This window comes from Sceloporus occidentalis, unplaced genomic scaffold (genome assembly GCF_023333645.1).
Source record: "Sceloporus occidentalis isolate IW3139 unplaced genomic scaffold, rSceOcc1.0.p SCAF_238, whole genome shotgun sequence".
NCBI lineage: Eukaryota > Metazoa > Chordata > Lepidosauria > Squamata > Phrynosomatidae > Sceloporus > Sceloporus occidentalis.
Window position 1 is genome coordinate 554843 of NW_028317218.1, and position 26247 is coordinate 581089.

General features: G+C 39.5%; 1 non-coding gene across 1 annotated transcript; it reads right to left on the bottom strand.

Moving 5' to 3' along the window:
• Window positions 1–22826: 22826 nt before the first annotated feature.
• TRNAR-CCG (transfer RNA arginine (anticodon CCG)) lies at window positions 22827–22899 on the bottom strand. The gene has a single exon. It is a non-coding gene; the product is annotated as a tRNA-Arg (tRNA).
• Window positions 22900–26247: the final 3348 nt, after the last annotated feature.

Genomic DNA, 26247 nt, shown 5'->3' on the forward strand with positions numbered 1-26247 from the left:
AGAGAATTCTCGCCGTTTAACGAGATGCTGCCATGGGATGGCAAACGCTCAGCGCTAAATCTTTTCCTAATAGCTGTGATATGACATTGGTGAACACACCCTACGTTTCCTGAATTTTTAATAAAAAAAGAGAGAGATTCGACGAAAACTATATTGTCTATCCCCTGGGGGTAACTAGGCAGCCCTGGCGCTTTAAGGCCAAATCAAACAACGCAGATCTCAGAAACTTTGAACTTGGGTGGATGTCCCCAAAGGAGGAGAAAGAGGTCATAATGCAAAACTAGAGAGTTGCAGATTAAGTTATATTGTAAGGAAGTTTTACTTTACTGAGAGGGTGGTAGATAAGTGGAACAGCCTCCCAGCAGAAGTGGTAGAGGGTAATACAGTGAGGGGATTAAACATGCATGGGGTAGACATACGGCTCCTGAATCTAAAACGAGACCAACGACTGATTAAGGTTTGAGTCTTTACAGCAGGAGGAACGCGCGACTAGACGGGGGCCGAATGGGGCCGATCTGCCAGCAGGTTCTGGGTTTATCTATATATATTTATTATATCTATCATACCTAGAAAAATGTAATTAATCTGAAGATCATCAAACTCACCAGAAGCCCCTGTGAAGGCACAATAACACCCACCCCACGCAGCAGGTCAAGGCATTTAAGTAGTTAAACTTCCTTAACAGCTCAATGACTTCTTGTTAAATACTCCGACTCCAAATAAATCTTTATCCAAACTACAAATATTCTTTAAAAAAACCAAAAAACTCCACCTTATGCTGACATTGAGAGAAAGATTTTTTTTTTTTTTTATTATTTTTCCCAAAATAACAAGGGAGCTCTTAAAAAAACGACTGCTTTCATAAAAAGAAGCAAAGGTCGCTTTTAAACGAAATCGTAACATTTTTCAAGGGCACTTTGTCAGCTCGACGTACTGCAAAGCAAATCAAATAATCGCGTGAGCAAGAAAATTGCCTTATATATATATATAAAAAGCACAAGATATGGATTAAAGGTGCCGTTCCACCTACGCTACTAAAACTAACATTTTTTACAACACCATTAAAAACACCATTCCCAGCACATTTAGACATCCAAACCCTTGCAAGAATGAAATTGTTTAATCCTGGAACATTTTGCTGTATTCATTATTCTTCCGGGAACTCTTAATGAAACCCGTCTGATTGACAGAATCATTACCTCTTTTTGTCTCCTTTTAGACAACTTGGGACAGTTTTTTTAATTATTATGTCCCCAAAACATTTCACATATTTTTGTTAATTATATTAATTTTGTCTTCTCATCAAGCTGCTTTATGAGTTTCAAAGGAAGAAATTTGACCAAACAAATACATTTTGGTAGTTATTTTTACTACTAACTAGAAAAAGAGCTGAAAAACTAGCTTTCTCATATAAAATAAATTACTGTTACATGATCCTGTGATGCAAAGAAATGGATCCCCTTCGGTGATGAAACCCTGATGAGAGGCGAGGTCATGTGATGTTAGAACCCTATGCGTTTCATGGCATTTTATCACAGCAGGTTCATCGGGGGGGGGGGAATTTACATGCCCCTCTGGCAGTGATGGGTTAATTAAGTCAATTTAATTGTCAGGCTCAAGGAAACAAAAATATTGCATTATGAACTCTTTAGGGCAAATCTAATTATCCATGAACTAATACTGGAGTTTTTACCTTTAATATAACACTAATTACAAATTAGGGATCATTAAGACGAAAAAAAAAAAGATTGAGTTTTACTAGGATCATTAATTTTGGAGACTTTCTTAGGAATGACTACATAAATAAAAAAAATCACAAAAATAAATAAAAATAGAATAAAAACAAATTTTTTTATGATAAGTAACCAGCTTATGCTTTCCAGAATGGAATTATAAAAGGCAGCCAAATATATTGTTGTAATTATTATTAATATATAATACATTTTACCAAAGATGGGCATTTACACACAAATTAGAAAATATTCATAAATGTATATTTTTAAATGGCTGCTGATTGGCTGGTTTGGCCACACCCACTTATCAACTTACCCTGTGCCTTCTCACGTTCAAGGGGAACACACAAACAAAGGACTAAGACAACCAGATTTAAAAAACAACATTTGCTTTAAAAAAGAAAAACAAAAAAAGTAAAACCCAATGTGTTATAGGTAAAGCAGTATAAAATGTACCGGTATTTGCTAAAATTATAAATAAGTAAATAAAAGTGGCACCAGAAGTGTTCTTTCTTTAAGAGATATAAACAGAACTTTTTTTTTATAATATTATATTTAACTGATTTAATTTTTGAAAATAAAATTAAAAAAAAACAGGATTTTTATATTGCCACCCACTATAGCATCAGTAATGATATTTAAAGTTAAAAAAAAAGTGAAATCTGAAATAAAATAGAAATTTTTGAATTTACTTTTAAACTGAAATGTGTTTTATGGGACACACTGGGGACATACCCCTCAATCAGGGGGTTTAAAAAAGGGGGCATGTGGTCCCCCTGCCCTTTCCTTCCTCCTTCATATAACACAAATCAGTTTTGCTTTTACATTTTTATATGTTATTTTCTGTATTAAAGGACTAAAAAGCAGAGTTTCTGAAAAAAAATAGATTTTTTTTTATATATATATAACAAATATTTGGAAATTCGTCTTAGGAGCTGACAGTTAATTTCTCAAATGGCTTTGTGTCTGTATCCGCTTGTGTTCTCAATGTGACTTTGGAGGAACCATGAAGACAAGGCATTAGGGATTCGAGAGAGAGTTCTCTGTGTTTGAAACAACTCTGACAAAGCCATTCCGTTATTATTCAGTGCATTAAAACGCTGTCATAATATTATGTTATTTGTGAGCAGATAATGAGAAAAGCGTTTCCAATAATTAGGAGACACGGCTCGATGCTGTAAAGCCTAGGGAAGGCAATTAGGGGTTTAAAAGACGGAGATGATGCCCTGTTTTGTGCTGGATAGTTTTTTTGATTGCCATTAATCTTTTCAACGTCGAAGGAAAGTCATTAAAATGGGGTGCCAACGTTTTTGGGGCTTGTACATTGTGTACTCCCCCCCTCCCCCAGTTAAGAAAACTAGGATCTTTCTACTTTGTAGATACGTTGTAATGCTTTGCATGCCAAAGAGTTGAGCGGTTTTGAGAATTAAGCCATTGCTGCCCCACCTAGGTCAAGGAATGAATCACAAGGCAACTGAAGTACTGGCCATTGCTCCTGACAGTGCCCCCCAAAATATTGCCCGGTGCCAAAATCCTTCTATTCAAACCCCTTACGTTGTATCGATATCTGTCGTTATTTCCGGAACCATTTGCCCCCAGCTTCTTCTCCTACCACCCATGACTGGTCCCGATTGCCTTAACGTTTCATTTTTGGGTGTAGAAAAACAGATTTTGGAAGTCTTCTTCACCACTGATGCCCATAAGGATCAATAAAGGGTCCAAGACTCAAAAGGTGACATTAATTGACTTTCCAAACCATCAAGGGGCGCTTGTCCTCTCGCCGTGGTCCATGGCCACCGCCCTGGGGAGAAAGAACAGGCGAAGCCTTATCTTCTTCTCTCGATTATAAAGTTTAGAAGGAAAATTAGGACGAAGTCTGGGCCACTTGGCATTTGTCAAATTCCACTTCATGACAAGCTGGCAAATTTTTATGTGTCTAATCTTGTGAACTTCCACTTTCACCAAAAAAAAGAAAGCACATCTGCGTTTAAGCTATCTCTGGGCATCAGTGACAACCCCCCCCACACACACACACACACAATAAAGGCTGGAAACAAGGATTTTAATGAAGGTTATTAAAAATAATAAGATGTCTTTTCTGTGAGCTGATTGAAATCAGCCCTTTACTTTCCTACTCCATAAATGTCATGAAAAGCGAGGCGTCTGGATTGCCTTCAGGGTGATACCAACTGACACACAATTATAATATGACACTGAACATTCTACCGGGTGTCTCAAAGTAAAAAGTCCCAGTGAATCAGGTGGAAGCATCGTCTCGTCGGTGGAACGGTGAAGCCGGGGTCTTCTTCTGGAGATTGTTACATTCTGAGCCGATGCTATGTGCTCCGGAATCATGTTTTTTCATTATTATATTTGTAGTTTCTTCTGTCATGTGAATTTTTGAGCTATACATAACAGCTGGCATTTTACGCTTCTGGTGTCACAACATGGAATTTCCATGTATCCTTAGAAGTAATGTTACCCGGAGCTAATCTTTTTTTTCCTGGTTGACGGCCAGATTGAAGGGATAGTCAAGAGAGTCTCTCGCGTTCTAGCAATGGGCTTATATCTAAAACTGAACCTTCAAGGTGCTGGCGTTTCGAACCATGGAGATAGACCAACTACTCTGTTGGACGTACGTATTTAGATACCTTTGAAATTAAGACATAAGGCGTGATATAAAACAAATTAGATTGCCGCCGCCACATCTTGAGAACCTTGAGTTAAAACCCAAACTTGGACTTCTAAAGGAACATGTTAGACATCAATGTACAAACTAAACCTATAGCCATGGCTTTGCCCTGCGTTCCTGCCATGATTTGGGTTTTTTCCTTCACCTCTGGTCTTTCTTTGTGTTCTGCAAAACATGGCACATTGAGTGTTGTTTTTTGGCCACGAGACAGAATGTTGGAGCCATAACCTTTCCGACTATCCCAAATTAACAGAAATAGCAGATTAAATAAATGCAAAAATATCTTTTTTATGCATTTTGTTACTTTCCAAGATCCCCTGAGGCCACTAGACTCATCCGAAAGTAGACTAATTAGATTAATATCTGATGTCACAAAAATGTAGCTTAGTGGATATGGAAACCCATCTGTAACATGAGTGGTTTTGGACAAACAGTGGGTCCCGTCGCTGTCAAATTCTTTTTTCAGCTCAACTATAAGGATGACCATTGGAAAATCATATATTGAGTTTAAAATAATGGTAATGGCAGTCTATGATGTCATCAGTCTGACTTCATACACAGGGGAATCTTCTTCCACCTAGTCACGTGCTCGTCAATTTAATCTATTGCAATAACATAAAAATAGTTTTGAATCCTATTAACGTTCCGACTCAGATTTATTCATTCTCCTTTTTCACTAATAACGATGAGACGTGGCGGGTTTCTGAATTGTAAAGCAGGGTTTTTACATACAGATTGAGTCTTAATCGGACTGCCCACTCGTTTCAAACCATGGATCCCGTGTTCGCGGATCACACGTGTGACTTGTAGTAATTATTAGCATTTAGATAACCCTGCAAACAAAAAAAAAAAGAGATTACTGTCGTCCTGTATCAAGCTCTATTTGCATAGGACGAAGCACAGATCATCCGCAATTACATCAGCGTTCACTGAAAGACTCAAATTTAAGCTTAATCCACAAAACTTGAATAAAAAAGGACGTTTTTAGAATTTTCAGGCAGATCAAGGGTCATAGAAAAATAACTTCTAAAGACCAAAAAACCTCAACAGAAATTAATTCTACGCCGATACCTTTAAATAAAAAATGTGTATAAAATTCTACTTTTTGGGATTCGACAAGATCATGAACCGAAAGGTTCGAGTCTATGCAGCAGGAAAAACAGGCAGCCTATACGGGGCCGAATGGGGCCGGTCTATTGATAAATTCTGTATTTCTATGAGAGTTGAAAGGACACTGTAAATACAACATTTTAAATTATTTTATTACATTTATTTAGACTGCAAGCTCTTTGGGTTCAGGGATCTCTAATGTTCCTAATGTATCCATACCCTTGTTGTCATAATGTCTGATATCTTTTATTATAATGTAAACCTTAAGGTGTTTAATACATCTAATTACTTAGATTACTAAATAACGCTTAATGCTAAATAAAAAATAATAATGATATATATAAAAAATTCACATAAATTAAATGTTAGAAAGGCTACATTTATATACTTATTATTCTACATTCTTTAGTTTAGTTTGGATATTATACAACTAGCCTCTTGTCACTTCATTTTCCAGTATTTTAAATGAAATGACACAATTTGAGAAGGACCATGTCCCGTACTACGCAGAGAGCATTTGGTATGATGGAGGCAGAAGATAACCCACTCCGTGTTGGCGGAAAATGCAAAAACTTAGCCCACAGCGTTCTTCCCACACACATCGTAAGAAACATAACAATATTAAAAGGAAACAAGGATTATTTAAACACTTATTTTGGATGGAAAGGGAATATATTTTGGAATTTGAAACATAGAGCAGGACTCAGTGATGCGTTTACCGGGCCGTTAACGCCTGGTGGCCCCTCCCCGTCAGGGTATGACATCATATCCCATTACCCCATTTTTAAAGGAAGTGCAGCATCGGAATTTTTAATTGGTCGGTTGGAGAGATGATGGATCAGCCCATTGGGTGGTAGTGTTGAAGGGAGCCTGAGGCTCCCTGTTATGCGGCAGAAGGACTACCGCCACTATGGACCTGCCGCCCTAGGCCAAGAGAACGTGTCACTGCCTAGAATGGGTCTGATCTTCAAATAGCAGAGTTTTCAGAATTTTTTGGGGGGAAAATCTAATTTTTTTATGATTAAGCAACCAAAAAGTATGGAACCTTAACGCTGCTGTTGATGAATGATGAGGTCCCCTACCACATTCTGTGTCCCATTCTCTTTACGAGCGAGGATCTCATTAGTTTTTAGTATTTCTCCTGTGGTTATTATGTTGTGTCCACGTAACAAGACCCACCATTAGTCAGAGAAGCTGGGAAAGTCTTTGTTGACTGTAACAGCCGACTGCTTCCAAAAAAAGCCATGTTAGCATCAGAACGGTGTTAAAAAAAAACACTTGGGATTAATTAGTAAATGTGTTCACAAAAATTAGAACACTCACTTGATGTGACATATACTTAATTATAATCCAAAGTAACATCACAATTTTCCATAGGAGCGAAGCTGTTAAGGAAAACAGAGGCACTTTAGCGAAATGTTTAATGAAAGGTCATGAGTCCGTGTTTCGAAACAACCCCAGAACATGTACAAATATATCAGACTGCTCGCAGTCGCGAATCATGACGTTCAGTTCATTCGGCGCCGCAGTTCGAAGCCAATTAAGGATGGCGCCTTCCGATTTGCTCTTTTTGCAGCCTATATGAGAAAAGGCCCAACCTGCCAGTCCCGTTACCGACGTGGATCTTCTATCATAAAAATATTCAGAATCCCATACAGATTAGAAGGGCAATTAGTTTCCAAGTAGTTGGCCCATTCCAATCTATGACATCATCATGCAGCCTGCTGTATATAAGAATGGGTAGAAAGGTCAACAATATGAGGTCATGAGTGATGTCACCACATTGGCTGCAATTGCTCTAGTGCGATATAGAAATATCTCTCAGGTTCCTCATTCACCCTGTTAGATACAACTTAGAAGATGACGCTACATTAAATGTTAATAATCCTACACTATGTAGGAACATTTCTGTTTTCTAAACTTAAAATCTAATATTTTTTTCATCATTATTGTTTTATTGTGTATAGTGTGTATAGATTTTTTCATTAGAGGTTCCCTCTAATAAATTATTTTAAGTCCTCAGGATTTACAAGACCCGATAACAATAAAGAAGAAACAATGCGGTTGGAAATGATCCCAGTGATGCTGCTGGTGATCTTGGAACGTCTTATGAGGAGCTAGAAACCAACCCTCATTAACTCCGATCGCTTACAAAGAGAATGAGCAAACAGTAGAAGTATTTGACTTAATAGGATGGGATTCTAATGACTATAGCAGAACCAACATTCCGAATAAGGTCCGCATGTGATGTTTATTGACTCCTTAGCTTAAAAAGGTAGCAGAATGTCCTCAAATTGTTTGTCCAATAGATTGAAAGCCAACGCAAGTCACAAGTATTTTCTTTCCTTGACTCATCCTTTCTTTCTTTTTGTTGGAATTTAATGTCCTCCTCATTTTCCTCGCATCATTTATTTTTCTTATTTCTTATAAGAGTCCCCCTCCTTCCATTTAATCACCCAAATGCTTCTTCAAACAGCCCCTAGGGGCAGCATCGTCGTTGTCCACAAAATTCCAGGTGGAGGGCTTCTACATGACCTTAGCTTTCAACGTTCAAAATGGAAAACGCACCGGTGGGAAACATAAAATATGGTTTTCTTTTTTGGAATTGAGTGAAGAAATGTCCATGGTGGAAGATGATGGAGATTCAAGACGGTGCATGTGGATATAGTCATGTTGGTCCAAGTGAAGATGGAGCCTTTACTCTTTGGGTAAACATAGCAAAGGTGGCAGTAAGAAGCCTTTGGTGCCTTTAAGGTCTCTTTAATCCAGGATTTAGGTCATAATGGGCATTGAGGTCCTGTGCCCAGTGCAACTTTATCTCATAGTAGTAGGAAAAACCTGATAGAACACAGAGACAAATGATGTCATAGTTTGTTTAGAAAGGCCACAATGGAGACACGTCCTCCTTATTCCACTAAAGAAATTTTCCTCAACATTTTGTCAACTTACTGCCACTAGTAACAAATCCATCGACAGAATCCACCCCAATGCCAGTGTTTTAAATTCCTGAAAGTCTGAAAAAAAAAAAATAACTGGAAGATACCCCGAGGGCCGTGGAGGCCTGAGAAATCTGAACTGTAATTTATCTTTAAAAAAAAAAAATTTGTCCAATTTTTCGCAAGTCTTGCTGAACAAAAAAAATAAAAAATCAGGTGATCAGTTTTTTTAACTCTTTGTATGTTAACGGTCTTAATTGTGGGAATTATTGAGCATCATCCGTGTTGTTAGTTAAAATGTCCCCAAGTGCCCCTAAATTCCCCCACGAGACGTCGTAAATGTATTCTGCTCATGGATAGAAGCCATTCAGGTGTTAATGACGGGAGTTTGTGTGTGTTTGGGCAGTCTGAATAATAATGTAGGTGATTATAGAAATAAGTAATATAAAAACACAGCCCACTCTGCGGGAGATGCCCTCCTGCCCACCCCGATAACTCTACGATCTCCGTATTAATAACTGGCATCAGAAAGCACAATTAAAAGTCAAAAGTGTGCGCCAGCCAGGCTGGGGATGAATGCGTTTTTCCATTAAATAACGGAAAGGCAAAAGGCAACCTAATTATTAGCAGGCCAGCTGGGGTCCTGATAGTTTTTGGCTGCTGCGCATGCTGAGAATTGGAATGTTCTGGATTCTATAGTGTACAGATTCTTGAACGGAATCCAAAAATGCCAGCTGTGATTGATGAAATACTGATACTGGTCTTAACTTTAAAAGGGGAACTCCCGTCTACTTTTGAAATGACTAGTATTACACGCTGTTTTAAAAAATATTGAAAAAGTTGTTTTTTTTCCAAAAAACATTTCTAGTTTTCACATAATTCCTTTCAAACAGCTGCGTACCAGCTCAACTTTTATCACCCAGCTGAACACCCTGATTAATGAAAGTCTATGGAGGGTCGGACTTCATTAGCATCGCCATAAAGCATCGGCTCAGTGTGGTGATTGAGCCGGGAAAGTCACCCAAAATATCACATGACTGACAGCAACGGCGGCTCCAGGCCTGCAGATAAAGCCATGTTTTTGTCTACACAGGCCGGCATTATTTCTTCCTTTCTTAAAATGTTCTTAACCCCTTAAGGACAATGGGCGGTCCCTAAACCCATTGAAAACCATGCATTTTGACGGGCTTTGTCATTAAGGGGTTAATTATGTGATTTTTTTTTTTTTTAAAGATGTTGTCCCTGTACCAGAACCTTTTCTGAGTGTTATAGTAATTTTGTGTATTGCCTCCAGGATGCTCGGAGTAAAAGACACTTTCGGTGGCGTATCCATGATAACCAAGTCCCTTTCCTGCTCTTTTATTGGTTTTGGGATATTCTATTAATAGTTATATATAGTAATTAAGGTTTAAAAGTCCATGAAGTTAAACTCCGTTTGCCAACCAAACAGAACGTTCTATATTCTGAAAAGAATTCCACGATTTCATTTCAAAGTCCGTCACAATGTAGGTTTCGCTTTGATTAATTCAGCTACTAAGCGATTTTATGAATCCCCCAGACTACTTTGTTTCCTGAGTCCGGATGCAATTAAAACCCTTGTATCGGAATTCTTTTTCTCTCGATTTGCTCTTATTTTTTTATTTTTTTTTTAGATCTCTAAAGATTTATTTGACTCTTTAATGTCTTGATCTCCTTGCTTTTTTTCACTCCTCACCTAATACAGCTTGAAACAGTAACACACATCACAAACTTGAATAAACTAATTAAATGAGTTACTAAGTAACAGAGATGCACAAAAACGTTTAAACTCCTTGTGCGGGGGGACACCAATGGTCTCCCCAGGCCAAGTTTTGCCGTCAGGGCTTAAAGGTCTGTACGAGTGATTCTATTGGTCGCCGTCAGGGAGCTCGTCTGGCATCAACCAATGAAGGGCAGCTGCCCTTTATTGGTTGATGCCAGAGGAGCTCCTTGCCGGTGACCAATAGAGTTCCTCGCACAGACCTTTAACTCCTGGAACCTCCCCAGGCCAAAATACCCAACAATTTTCAAGCGGTAGTGATGACATCAGCAACTGTGTATTTCATAAAATTTTATGCAAAACATGATTTCTGTGTTACTTTTACAGATGATGATTTTTATTATTCTTTGGCATGGTGCCCCGTGACATTAAACTGTCCCTTGTGACTTCACGAGCCTTGCTGATTGTGTAAAGGGCTGGTATCTATGCCATTGAGGTTAATTTAGTTGTTTATACGCATTTCTTTTATGTGGTCATGTAAGGTTCAGACATCTGTGTCCTGTATTTAAGGAGATCCACACACATACTGCAGATAACTCCAGGCCGTTAAGGACAAAATCCTCATTTCTCAAAAGTTTATTTTCGTTCCTTCCATGTGAGCTGTTTGGGCTCTTTTTAATCTTTGGGGTTTTTGTCATTCGGTTCATTGCATTTTGTAACATAGCAATATAGAACCTGCCAACAGATCGGCCCCATCCGGCCCCCGTCTATTTGCCTGTTTCTCCTGCTGTAAAGACTCAAATCTTAATCAGTCGTTGGTCTCGTCTTAGATTCAGAAGCCGTATGTCTATCCCATGCCTCACTGTATTACCCTCTACCACTTCTGCTGGGAGACTGTTCCACTTATCTACCTCCCTCTCAAGAAGGAAATGTTTTTCATTCCAGCGCGAGATCTGATCTGTTTCCGTGGTCCCCTTCTCACTCACGGTTCATATACCCTCCTCGTACTATTATGTGCAATTTATGTGTCAAAATTAGCCAGAGCTGCAATATCCGATCAATTTTCTTTTCGCGTTTCAGAATGACAGAAGAAATTTCCTCCTCTTCTCTCCAAAGAGATCTTTAAATGGGAAATATAATGTTCTTTTTTTATCCTGCGCTACCAACACGCTGCTCCCAGTAATCTCTGTGGACTGAACAGATTGGGCTTGTGGGTAAACCAGACACTGATATAATGATATTTCTGTATACAGCAGTGGGGTGATATTTCTGTATACAGCGCTGGGGGGTTATATTACTGTATACAGCGCTGGGGGGGTTATATTACTGTATACAGCGCTGGGGGTTATATTACTGTATACAGCGCTGGGGGTTATATTACTGTATACAGCGCTGGGGGTTAGATTACTGTATACAGCGCTGGGGGTTATATTACTGTATACAGCGCTGGGGGTTATATTACTGTATACAGTGCTGTATTAATAATGTATAAGAAACTTTTATTACTTTTGTTCACATTTCACAACCCTCGCAAAGAAAAACATTTTCAGGACATGATACGGATGATGATTCGGTTCCAAGTTTTCTTATATCTAACAAGGGCATTCATTTCAAACAAAAAATCCAATTATAATAATGGTGTCAGTACGATCCAAGTTCTGACACTTTCCGAGTAATAAAATTAGTATGATTGAGTCCTGGGTGGAAGGTACTGATCTTAATATCAATTACAAGTTCTAAAATGTTAATGCCAATTTTTTTTTTTTGGAGGGGGGGGAACAGCTTTTGATATTTGGAGGTTTTAATATTTAAAGTTTATTTTATTAATTCTCAAAGAGATGACGCATTTCGCTCTGTCGTTCAAAATGGCAGAACGTCTCTAAACAATTTTTTTATCTTTCCCTATCTTACATTTCTTATTGGCCAATGGGTTAGAAGACTCCATCCTATAAAAGATTTTGGTCAATTTTTTGACGTTACCATCAGGTCAAGAAGCTGCTTCAATGTTCTTCTTATTAACGTGATTTGGGTTTTTTTTCTAAGAATTGATACAAACTTGGATCTCTTCACCAGAATCTTCGTTCTCTAACAGAGGAGGCTACGTTTTTGAGAGGTTATTGTCCTTCGTCCTTTACGGTTTCTTCTTTTCTCGTGGGAAATGCAAGTTTGTTGAGTGAAATCTGGCAGGGGTTTATCGCGTGACTCTTCAGAAACCTCTTTTGTTGGGTTTTTGCCACTATCTTCATTACTAGTCATAGTATTAAAAAAGATAGCAGGCGCTAATATCTTCCAAACAATGTCCCAAAAACAGGCCAAGTTGCCTCTTTAGAACCTCAAGGTTTACGTGAGGATTCATCGTATTTTTTATATCGTTTTTCATTTATGTTTACAAGTTTTTGTTAGAGAAGCTCGGAGCTGCAAAGGGGGAGCCGTGAATTACTTAATCTTATGTGTGTCCCAGAAGGAGCAGATTTTACAGCCGATAAGAACCTCTCGGCACACAGAGTCGGTCCATTTACTATCGGAAAAGGTCACCTAAATTATGCACGGTGCCCAGATGAGCCATTGATCTTCAAGCAGAACTGTCCCATAATAGCTTTATGTAGCTAAAACTAACCATATATTGCACTGTTGTTGACAAGAACCAATACAAAGTTAAATTAGGAAGCCCATTTAATCCCGGTCGCCAACAATTCTGGAGAAAGGATCAACCCAATTGCTGGCACAAATAGGCAGTTTAACTACCAAGATGGAAATGATAGCATATGGGGCCGCTGATACATTCTGAAGCATTCTCATTCTTTGAAACTTAAACATACTTACAAATATCTCATACAAAGAAAAAGCTCAGGCTCAACCCCAAAAAAGAACAGCCACTTAACAGACTGCCCTGTGATGAATCCCTGCTTGGAGGCATCTCAAGCTTCAGTTCACTTGGGCCATTACAGAGGAACCAAATACCTCGGTCCACAGATCGGTCTGGCCCTGCCTACAGAGATAGTCCGAAACCGAAATGGCAAGGCAAATCTTCTCTGTACAAGAAACCCAACAAACCAAGACATGTACGTCAGTGAGATATAACCGATATCCCACCGGGAGCTAAGAGGTCCACGCCTGGACTCAACTTTACACCTGGTGTGGAATCCCAAGGGATCCCCCCAAAGGACAAAACCTGAGAATGGACAGCCGCCTAATACCCTGCCCTACAGGGTTTCCCCGTCTCGGGAATGTCTCAAGTTTTTGCTCACTTAGAAAAATCGCCACCAACATACCAGAACCAAATGTAATTCAAACTAACTCCACACGAAGGAACCGACAACCCCAGATGTACATTTTGACCATCATAAGCCTCATCAGTTAGGTCCAGTTGGTATCCTTCTAGCCACAAGTAAGCAAGGATATCTTTACGTTTGGTTTGTTCTCAAATTTTTTTTATGGCAGTTCACCCTTCGGGGATCTCTTGAGGTCCACCCCAAGTGTTAATGTAAGTCTCGATTTGGATCTCCATGCTTATTTGTCCCTAGCGGGATACTAGCCGCATGCCACTATTTAAAAAAAAAAATATTTTTTATGCATGTTCTGTTTGTTAGGGGGAAGTATTTTTCCAGCACACAGTTTGCTTCCTGCTATATATCATCCATTAACTTCCTGTTCAGAAACCTTAACTAAGTTTCTAAATGAGAGGACAATATTGATGCAATTAACTAATTTTAAAGAAAGAAATATAAACAACTTCCTTAACGCAGATATCCCAACCGCATGGTTTTGAAAGACCGTAAACATGTCCTCATCATGCTCTCTCCATGTTCCTTTCCGCACTTTCTTTACCTCCACTGTGATTTTACCCACCGGCGATTCTCTATTTTCTAATTCCTATTAAGTCCTTTATCATCCATTTTTCCCTTGACTCTTTATCTCTCCTACCCGTATCCTCTCTCACTCCTCCTTTTCTCCACTCATCTCCCGCTGCCCGTCTCTCTCTCTCTCCCCCTCGCCTCTCTCTCCTGCTCACTCCTTGGTTCTCCCCTCGCCTCTCTCTCTCTCTTGCTCACTCCTTGGTTCTCCCCTCGCCTCTCTCTCTCTCGCTCACTCCTTGGTTCTCCCCTCGCCTCTCTCTCTCTCTTGCTCACTCTTTGGTTCTCCCCTCGCCTCTCTTTCTCTCTTGCTCACTCTTTGGTTCTCCCCTCGCCTCTCTCTCTCTCTCTCTCTCTCTCTTGCTCACTCCTTGGTTCTCCCCTCGCCTCTCTCTCTCTCTCTCTCTTGCTCACTCCTTGGTTCTCCCCTCGCCTCTCTCTCTCTCTCTCTTGCTCACTCCTTGGTTCTCCCCTCGCCTCTCTCTCTCTCTCTCTCTCTCTTGCTCACTCTTTGGTTCTCCCCTCGCCTCTCTCTCTCTCTTGCTCACTCTTAGGTTCTCCCCTCGCCTCTCTCTCTCTCTTGCTCACTCCTTGGTTCTCCCCTTGCCTTTCTCCTTTTTTTTTTTATCACGTAGCGAGTCTCTTTATCCTGCACTTTTTAAACACAGAGGCTGAAAGAGACTTATACCTGTTGTGTGAGGTTAAACGCTTTAATAAGTAACCCAACGTCTTCAAAGCTACTTCCCAGTCTTCTCACGGAACTGCAACAGAAGAAAAGCAGGTTTTCTTGAAAGATAATTTCCTAATAATCAGCTCTATATTCTGATATAAATTAGAGAGTCCGGCAAGCAATAAATTGCACGTATGTTTTCCAGACACCTCATCTATCTCTCTTTTGTCTGATGATTCTTTTTTTTGTATTCTCTTTCATTCTACACTATTGTCAAGAAAGAATCTTTTCACCAACTTACAAAGATGCCGTCCTACCGTGAGATTAGCGAAATGCTCGCTTTTATTCTTGGAAAGTTTTAGCGAACACTGACGTTGTTTAAACTTCTGGAGAACAGACCCATTACAGAGAATGTTACCTAAAACTAAGCTTTTATGATGTCATATCCTGTGCCTAGGAGTAAGCATAGTGCAAAGTGAGTGGCAGTCGGCGTAGGGCAGCACCGAAGATAAATACGAAACAGAACATCTGAACGTTCAATGCCGCGAGTTTTAAAAAAAACAAAACACTTTTCATCAAAATAGTTAAAACTGTTAAAAATATATGAAAGTAGACCTAATTTATTGTCTCTGTTGCTCTAAAAAAATGTATTTAAAGCGCTAAAAAGAAGGGGTCATATTCCTCTGGCGTTAATGAGCACAAAATGTTTACTTGCACCTTTAAAAAGGAATAAGAAATGGAATTTTGCATGGACGAGGCACAAGTGGAGGGGCAATATGAAATGTTATAGCTGCCAACTTGTTACAGGGTCACCGTACCCAAGGCTGGGTACCCCTGTTTGAGGGCTGAGGAATCACCAGTCAGTCCCTCATACGGATAGCACTCAGCTATCCACGGATCATCCAGACCACCATTCGTAGCAAACCAAGAAGAACTCTTTATTACAAACACACAGAACTTTATACAATCTCAATGCAATGTGTACCGAACCCAACCCCCAATCCCATCAGCCACATCCCATCAGTATACAGGGGATGTATCAGGTGAGGGGATTAAGGGATACAATGGGTTCCCCCACCTGTGTTATCCCCCCTGTAGTGCGGGTGCCGTCTGGGCAGACAGGGCTGTGTTGGCTGATTAAGAGCCCCAGCCAGATTATAGGATCGTCTCTTTGAAGGCTGGGGCTGAATCCACATCAGTCTCTGGGCCGGTTACACAATAAACACAACATAAAACATTACCGGGTCACGGTATACAGAACCGGACACAAAAGTGCTCCGTGACCCGGCTAAACTTCATATGACACATGAGCCAGCTAGCCTGGCCCTGTCACACAACTGTCCTGATCTAGTTAAACTTGCTTACTGGTATGTTCCTCAAACTTCTAGAAGTTTGCCTACATCCAAGATACATCTACTGGACATTGATTGGGTTTACAAATTATGGAATAATAATAATAATTATGGAACTATGGAATAACAGTGACAGACCCGGACCATGCTTCTATACAGACCGCTGCCTGGTCAAATATGCAGCTATTTGTTGGTCTATAAAACACTGAGGTTCCTTTTAGTTCCTTTTCGGGCTTCCTCCATCAACCGTCAAAGGCCAAAGGGTCAACTGCATGGATTTCCAACGCTGCTTCCGTTGGGATTATTCACAGTAAATTACCGCCTTCAATAGCCGCAAAAATATTGATATAGGCACTTAGCCCAGTGCTTATTGTTATATATCAAAAATAAACCGAAAAATCCATAGTGCCAGGTTCACGGAATACCACCGGCAGCTCAACACTTCACTGTCTGGTTATAAATAACTATTAATACACGTTCCCATTCCAGAGATAGAATGCAAAGAAGATAAACCACCACGCGACTCTGAGTCAACACATTAACTCTTTATGACATCGGTTAAAGAAGTCAACAAGCGTCCACCCTCGGAAGGGACTATAGGAGTACAATGGATGGACTATAATGGACAATTATACCTGGGAACTTCCAGGCTTTGGCTACCTGGAGTCCTCATTCTTTGGAGGGACTGGTGATGTTTGGGGGGTCGGTTAATGTTTGTGGGTGGGTGTGGTGCCATTTGTGGGTGGGGCTAGCTTTGTATGGGTCGGTAAATGGGCAGGGAGGGGGGCGTGCTTCAACGCGCTCCCGTGAACTGGAGATTTTGCGCCATGACCTGAAGAAAAGTTGCTTCTTCCAGGGTCTTTGGGTCAAAATACTGAGCCCAATAAAAAAGGAGACTTTGTGCCGCATCTCTGGAGCTGAAGCTTCACCTAAAAGTTAGTATTTTTTTCATACTTCTTTATATTTTAGTCTAGAGAATGCAAAGTACTTTAATACACATTATTTGATGAGGAGGCTGGTTGGGACACCGGGCGTCCGATCAGAAAGGAGGCTGGCTGAACAATGAAAAATGTCACAATTATTAGATTATTAGAACAATTATTAGATATATCCCTTTAAAAGCATCAAGAACTAACATAACATATGGAAATTACTCATTTAATGGTTAACATTGTTTGCAGGAGCACTTTGAACAGATTTATGACAATACGGGGCATAAGGTCGGCCACGTTGTACGTGGTGCCTTCACCTTGGCAAGGAGTCTGACGGCCGGGGCGTAATCGCCACCAATCCATAACGGAGTCGTCTTTTATAAAGTTCTTCTTTCAGGCAGTGGCTTTCGAAGTTAATTAAGTTGGAAGACAGAGCCGGGCCCATTATGGATGCCTAATTATGCACAGCGAGGTGAGTTATTAAACTCTCGGTCATCACCATGGCTAATTAGCCTCTTACATCGGTCTCAGATGTCCCACGGTGGCTCATAAGAAAAACTCGTGAATGCTGTGAAATGTGCGGACACAAAGCTTTTTTCGTGGTCAATGCACAGTATGTGACAGACATGTAAATGGGACAATTTGGAAAAAAGAAAGATAGAAAGAGTTATAATATTTAACCTTTCGAGCACCAGTTAGGCAGGCGACAGACAGGGAACTGCGATGAGTACGTTTTATACCCAACTGGATCCCAGCTTCTTCCATGTTCACCTTCATAATGCCTAATGGGGAGGCGAAAGCTGCCGTCAGTCGCAGACTTGTGACATGAGCCTCACTGTTGAGACTATAACGGCAGGTCTGGGACTGTTGGCAGCTATGTATCTCATACCTCCTGCAAATGGGGGCCGATGGGGTCATGGAATTAGCTGACATGCATACTTACATTCTCCATAAGAAGTTTAAAGCACCCATACATGCGTCACAAGATTTGCTTACTCAAAGTAGTAGAATTTATTAATACACGATAAAATGGCAGATTATGGCAGAAATGGCAGATTATTGTAACTCTCAAGAATCTCAGCCAGCATTTCCAAATAGGATTTAAATTCTCCTATTTGAATGTCTTCAATCCATATGAGAGCCGTTCCTGGCAGTATTAGGTACTTTTATCAATAGCGTGACAAAATTGGCACCAAGGGACCAAAATGAAAAGTATAATAAATCTACGCATTAAGTAGCTCGGCTCCTTCATAATTTGTGCGATATTGCCTGGGTTTGTCATTAATTATCTTAATAACTGCCAGTGCTGTTTACACTTTGTTGCCCTAATATCCAATGCTTCATCCTGCTATTACACCGGGGTTTGTACCATATGAGTTTATGTTCCCCTCTATACATCAGCCTAACGTTTTGTAGGGGAATTGGTAAGAATGGCTTTTTAATTGGTGATTATTGCATTGCTTGTTGTAGCTTCATAACTAAATGCTTTCTGGTCTTATTTCTGAAACAACAACAAAGAAATGAATCCGTCAGACCCAGAAGTGGGAGCATGTCTGGAAGTAAGGGAGGAAGGAAGGAAGGAATGAAGGAAGGGAGAAAGGAAGAGAGGGAGGTAAAGAGGGAAGGAAGAGAGTAAAGGAAAAAAGGAAGGAAGGAGTTAAGGAAGGAATGAAGAGAGGGAGACAAGAAAGGAAGGCAAAAAACTCCAGAATAACGAATTTTAAAGGTGTTTGTAAAGATTCTTTAAGGTTATCAAAAGACAGGAAAATTAAACAATTTATATTATTAATTTTAATAAAGCACAGTGTGAGTTTTCTGCGCTGGGAATTGCTTTTGGGTTGTAGTTCTGAGAGCCCCAGAGATATTCTGCGTTGTTTATGATAATGGAGAAAATCCAAAAAGGAAGAAAGAAACAAAGAAAGAACGAAAGAAAAAAGAAAGAAAGGAGGAAGGAAGGAGTGAAGAGAGAGAGAGAGAGAGAGAGAGAGAGGAAGGGTAGGAAGAAAGGGAAGGAAGGAATCTGCATTCTCAATATTTGGGACAAAAATGTATTTGTTAATTCAAACTATATTTCAAACAAAGTATTTAAGTATGGTTAATCGTACCTGGAATAGTGAAAAATGATAGCATATAGTGGCCCCCATTTTTGATGTGCAGGACCCCCCAAAAATAGAAGTTAAGCAACTTCTTTTTAAACCATAGGGGTAATCAAGACCTGCCTACCCCGTTCCTCTGCCTGTGACCTTCTTCAGTGCTACCTTTTACCTTCTACTTTATCTGCCCCATCTACACCCTCTCGTCCTAACTAACCTTATGTGAGCCGGCCCGTGAGGGTTATCCCCCTAGAATTTTTGGAGTTCTTCTTATGATAATGGGGAAGCCAAACATAATTTGAATATTTCCTTTTCTTTTAAAATATGTATTTCCTTATCAAGCTTAATTGGAGTCTAGATATTTATTCTTACTCCCCAGTGAATATACTCAGGAGTTTGTAGGGTTTTCCTTTTTGTTAAAGTTGCAACAATAAAGGGAAAAAAAAAGTTTCTGTTAACAATTTCAGATTGAAAAATTCCCCAAAGATCCTAGCATTTCACGATTGAATATTCATTCAATTAATAAACATCGTACTCTGACAGCTGTCTTCACCCGAGCCATCTTCGGGATCTGGTGAATAGAATCCGCTTCCCAGCTGCCACCCAGACCCCATTAATTTGATGTGTAAACTAAAGCTCTGTCCTTCGATAATCCCCAAACGACAATGAATACGGGAGTTGGTAAACTGGTTGAGTTTATATAAAGTTTTCCGGAACTTTTTAACATTTATTAATTCATTGGAATTCTCTTAAATACAAGAGATGACGAAAGGTCTCATAGCTTGGTGGGTATGAGACCAAAACCTGAAATGTATGATGAATTATATGCCCTTTGACTGGTGGCCTTGGCACTTTAAGGCATAAGTGCTTATGCTCATGTAGCGTGCGGCTGGGAATATCCAGTCATTTGATTTAAACTGGTCATTTGCCCAGTGTGCCAGATGGCCAGTCCATGCCTCGTATTGTGTATTGTTTAATTGTAATACCAGATATGTCCACAAGGGGCTCTAGACTAAAACACACCAGAGTTTTCTTCATTCCATTAGATTGGGGGTCTTTTGCTGCCCAGAGCTCATTGTTTTTTTGATATACCAAGTTCCATCCGTCATTGAAGCCAAAAAAAACCCCCAATGATTCCTAATAATTAATATCTAATATGTAGACACGAGAGTTTTGGCTTTTCTAGTGTGAGCCAAGTAATTTTGAAAAGTGCTCTAATTATGCACGCCCTGGGTTATAAACTCAGAAATGAGATTTGATTTGTGACCGAGTACTGAAAGCAAAGGCACTTAATGCAATTTCCTCTCTTTTCCGTACTTGAGCCGCCTGCCAAAAATCCTTGTAACAACATACATTGTGAACGAGTATATTCCCTGACCTGGAACATGGAGTGTGTAGTATAAAAAATAAAATAAAATTAAAAAAGGGTAGTTAGGGTGACTTTCTTGACTTTTATGGTCCTGCAAAGAACAAGCAGCTTCTGCTCTTGATGTTTCAGGATATGAAAGGCTAGAAACATAAGACGTTATATACGGTATGTCTCACTCCGCAGCCTCTTGTTGAGATGAAGGCTTCCCTGGCTTCCACTTACAGCCGACCTCCTCTACCATCAGAGTTCAGAAGCAGGCACGGCTGGAAGCTACAAAGTATATATTTGCGGCGACTGAAAGTGGAATCGGTAGAGCATATTGTAATTGTGTCAAATGCATCGTCTGATGTTTTTCGGACACTTTATGATTATGGCTTTAAAGAGCGAATGTTCTGCCGGACTGCGTTCACCTGCATGGTACCGCTGACAACAAAATGAACACAGCAACTTCAGAAGTCTTCTCCTATGCCTGTCTATACACCAACGTAATATGTGCTCTGTATGGTTTTATTGTAAAGTTCCCGGCTAGAAGTAGTTAATCCTAATAGGTGTAGTAGAGGCAGGAACAGGTCAGGTGTGTATCTGCTCAATGAGGCTCATTTAGACTATGGAGGCTGTGCTAAGCCATCTGGAAGCTTTTATGACGCAGAAAGCTATGATATAATGTTATGTCGTTGTGACATCATATACGGGTTTCGCTCTAGAGACACAGTGTGTCCACCAGTAAATCCAGTAACCTTCTTTTTCTGTATTAATATGTTAGAAAATTGAGTTTATTGGTATGAACACATAAAATTAAGACGGGGTATAAATTATATCTCCTAAAAAAAAAAAAAAAAAAATAATGTATCAGAATTAATAAAAAATGAGACTTCTTCATCTGGTCTGTACAGGTCGTGTTCGGCATTTTGCCCAGAGCAATAACGAGACAATTCTAAAAGAAAAATGTATCAAAATGTCTGCGTACGCAGGAATCCCAGACAGTTTGTACAGTAATAATAGCTTCACAAATTACCTTTGTGAGCAATCATAGGCTGTAAATATCTCCTATTTCTCTTACATGACTCAGTCATCAAATTTCCCTTTTTATCTGTCACTGCGGCTCCGCATTATCTCAGAACCTCTGCTTATTTTCTGTATCCTTTTTCACTTCATTTAATAAGCACAATATAAATACAATACAAGATCATAAGAGGTCACTGTATTTTTCAATCTCCTCCGAGATTCCCCCCCCCTACTTATATATCTTCATACTCTAGAGGCGGCTCCAATTCTGTGATGCTGACATTGGGATCAAGCTGCTTTGGCCACATGACTTGAGTTGGCTGAAGTTGACTATTGGCCTTCAAATTCACAATGTGTGTCTAAATACTGCATAACAAGTCCTCTGGCCACCGGAATTCAAGCTCAATTGAGTTGTTTGGTCAGTTGATAAAAAGCTCCAACCTGAGAATATAAACCTGGCTCCTAAGAAGACCAGTTGACTCAGAACTCTTTTAAACTCAATAGAGTCACTAAATTTGATGACCAATTCTAGAGTTGACTGGATTGACAGTCATGGCGACCACCTTGAATGCAGTTGAGGTGAACACAACAACAGCTCAATAGATCCAAAAGGGAAATGTGCGATATTTGATTCAACAGTAGTCTACAAAACCTACATTTTTTGTAAAAGCCATGTTGCTCTTTTGGGTTGCTTTAGTTGAGTGGTATCAAGTTGTTCCAAATGAGGTAAGTTAGGTTACCTGTGGAACTTTACTGCTAACTAAAACCTGTACAAATAGAAACAAAGGATCTGTTGGCAGATCAGCCCCATCTGGCCCTTTTTTCAATAAGACTCAATAAAACTTTAATCTCGTTTTAGATTCTGGAGCTGTATGCCTATCCAATGCATGTTTAATTTCCCTAGAGTGTTATACTTTTGTACCACCACCACCTCAGTAGAAACACAACCCAGGTGGGACTCGACCCCACAATCCCCAGCTCTGGAGGCTGATGCCTTATCCATTAGGCCACCGAGCCAACTACTGCATGCTCCAGTTACTTGCTTTTGATGCCTATGCCGGTGAGGGGTGGTGTGATAGTTTTCAGCAGGGTCCGCCAAGGTCAATAACAGTTACACCACTATACGTCCCATTACTCACATTGAGCTTCATGGCGCCAGGGGTGTTGCAAATTTTGGAGGTTGCTGTTGCAAATTTTGGAGGTTGCTGTAAAGACTCAATCAGTCCTTAATGTCGTCTAAGATTTAGGAGATATATGTCTATCCCATGCATGTTTAAATACCTCAACTGTATTTGCTTCACTAGAAGCTGTTCTACCACCACCTCAGTAAAAACACCGTTTCCAACCCAGGTGGGACTCGAACCCACAATCCCCAGCTCCGGAGGCTGATGCCTTATCCATTAGGCCACTGGGCCAACTTCTCTGCCTGCTTGACTGGTCTGTGGTCCCTACCTTTTCCTCAAACTCCCTTGGAAGGTAGGAGTTCTTTAAACTGATTCACGTCGCTGGTAATTCTACAACTTCTAGGTAGAGAACATGAAACACAAAGTTTATTGTGTATCAAGAACATATTACAACGTAGCATAGATTAGCTATTTCCCCTATATACTGGACTACCCAACCCTTGTTATAACAAGAGGCCATAGTCTAAAACTGGAGGGTCTTTTGCTGAGGTGGTGGTAGATAAGTAGAACAGCGTCCCAGCAGAAGTGGTAGAGGGTAATACAGTGAGGGGATTTAAACATGCATGGGATAGAAAAACAGCTACTGAATCTGAGACGAGACCAACGACTGAAAGCAAAATTTGCTTTTATTGGAAACAAATAAATTGGAAAACATCTAATTTCTAAAAAAAAATAAAAAATCTCCCCATAAGAGTATTTTAGAATTAAATGAGTACAGAGGACCTGATCTTAAGGAAATGTATAATAAAATCGCTTAGCTGTTTAAAACAGAGGGAAAAAATATCTGGAGAATTTACCGTGGATTAAAGTTAATTAATTAACGAAAAGTACTCTTCTTTTAAAATGCAATTAAAAGTTTTAAGTAAATTACTTGCAAAAAAATAAAAAAAAGGACATTTTGTGTCTTTGTGAGACCCTTTTGCTGACCTGTTCTACAATTTTATGGATTCTTTAATAAAAGGATAAATTGTTCCCCCAGTGCAATTACATCAGGGGAGGAGAGAGGGGCATCAGGGGAGGAAAGAGGGGATAAAGGAGAAAAGAGGGGCGCAGGGGAGGAAAGAAGGGGTTAGGGGAGGAAAGTGGGAATCAGGGAGGAAAGAAGGGATCAGGGGGGGGAAGAGGGGGCATCAGGGGAAGAAAAAATAGGAAACAGGGACGTGCAGGAAATCTTAGCAGTCATGATTTAAGAGCTTATGTAGTAGCGCCCCCTCTGTGCACCGGCCGAGTTGCAGGAATGTTATCATCTATTTCTCCATGACGGATTTGTTTGAAACCCATTTGGTATTTAACATCGAAGTGGAAACTCCAGCGGGTTTATTACAAAGTATCGATCACTATATCAGAAATGTATCTTTATATCCTTCTTTGCCCAAGCAATTCCACAAATGTTTAACCCATGATGATCAGGTGACTCAAAGAATTAACCCTAGGACTTCACATCTTCCGGATTAATTAGAATACCTTCCATACCCACTCCGGAATAACGCGCTTTAAAAGTGTTTGTAAAGATTCTTTAAGGTTATCAGAAGACAGGTGAATCGACACGCAGCAAATTAAACATTTGATATTATTAATTTTAATAAAGCACAGTGTGAGTTTTCTGCGCTGGGAATTGCTTTTGGGTTGTAGTTCTGAGAGCCCCAGAGATATTCTGCGTTGTTTATGGTAATGGAGAAAATCCAATCATTACAAAAAACATGATTAACAGAAAGGGATCTGTCACTCTTTCGGTCGGGAACTGCGACAGCCGGGAACTGATTCTGACAGGTGTGTAATAATATCGTTGGAAAGAAAAAATACAGAAGATGTTCGGAATCATTAATTGACAAAAACAATGGAGACGGGATCTTGTAACGATTCGCGTGGCTGATCTGTAATCTTTGTCCCATCTGCTGTAAGACATATAGAGGGGAATAAACAAATAAATAAATAATATATAGTATTGGCTGGAACAGAAGCCTCAGTTGTTTGTGAAATGTATAGATCAAAAAAAGGGGATCTCCCATTATTTTATTTTGTTCCTAGTATTAGATTAAAAATCATTTTCCCCCAAAAATTGCTTTTTTCCCTTTTTTAAAGTTCTAGTTTATGTAGAACATATTGTTTTTAGGCAGCTGTATATTGTGTCAGTTCCCACTCTGTTATCTGAGCCCAATCTACTAGGCAAACGCTTATTATCATATAGCCTGTGGGAAACAATAGAATGGCTCAGTCTTAATCACCCAGTCGGACTCTCTGACTAATGAAAGTCTATGGAGAAACGGACTTCATTAGCATCCCCATAAAGCATCAGCTCAGTGTGGTGTTTGAGCCGGGAAAGTCACCCAACATATCACATGACTGACAACAATCTGCAGATATAGAGAGTTTATTGGGACAAAATGAGATAAAATCAGATTTTTTCACCTCTGTTGTGTCTTAAAGTAGAATTGCGATGGCTAGGCGAGTTAATTGGTCTTTATCTACAGTAAAATTCTTCGTTTCATGTTCCGCATGTAATATATTTATAATAAGTCAGCAGTTTCTTTATTGTGTAATATCACTTCTCTATACCTTCTAACCTTTATCATGGAAAATGCCGTTTAATATCGTATCATTGTTTAAGCTTAGGATTTTTTTTCCCGTTTATCCCTTAAACATAACCTTTTCTTCTGCTCTTGATAACTAATAATTAGCTGAAAAGGTCATTGACATTAACCTTTTTTTTTGAGCAACTAATGAAGTTTCAATAGGTAACAACGAAGGTCATATTAATTTGAAAAAGGGCATTTGATTAAAAGGTTTTTTTTGTTTTTTTATTTCTTTTTAATTTTTTTCTGATTTACACTCCTGTCTAGAAATCAGAAAACAAACTTGGGTTTTTCTCAAAATATGTCCTTCTATTTTGCCAAAGTCGTGAAAACTGAAACCTGCGATTGGATCAAATTCCACCTCGTTTGTTGGGTTGTCCATTCACCTGGTCAAGTGACTTTGTTCAACTTCTAACAAGGTTTTTCATTAAAGAAACGGGTTAATTTTTCCAACATTTCTTAATACGATGAATTTAATTCTTATCCAATTTCAACCGTTGATTTTCTTAATTTGTTTCTTCTATTATAAGAATTTCCGCAGTTACCGGCCATTACTGAAATGAAGATAGGGCTACTTTTGATGCCACCGAAAAAAGGAATATTTAATGAAACAAGGAGGAGAAATGTTACCAGAGGCCATCATCTCATCAGAGGCTGAGATAGAATGGAAGGAAGTTTTACTTTACTGTGAGGGTGGTAGATAAGTTGAATAGCCCCCCAGCAGAGGTGGTAGAGGCTAATACAGTAAGGGGATTTAAAGCCAATAATGACAAGACGAGGTAGCCACAAGACAATAATCTATATATATCCCTGATGGAGAGGGGAATATTTACTCTAACATTAAATTTATAAACTCTGTGGATGATTTTCCCGTCGCTTCGGTGACTAACGATTTCTTGGTTCTTTACGGGTTGATGGATGTTACTCACCAACATGTCTCGTTTCTTAAAAAAAATGAGTCATGTACTTTTTTTCTGGCATGGATCTCAACTAATTAAGCAGAAAA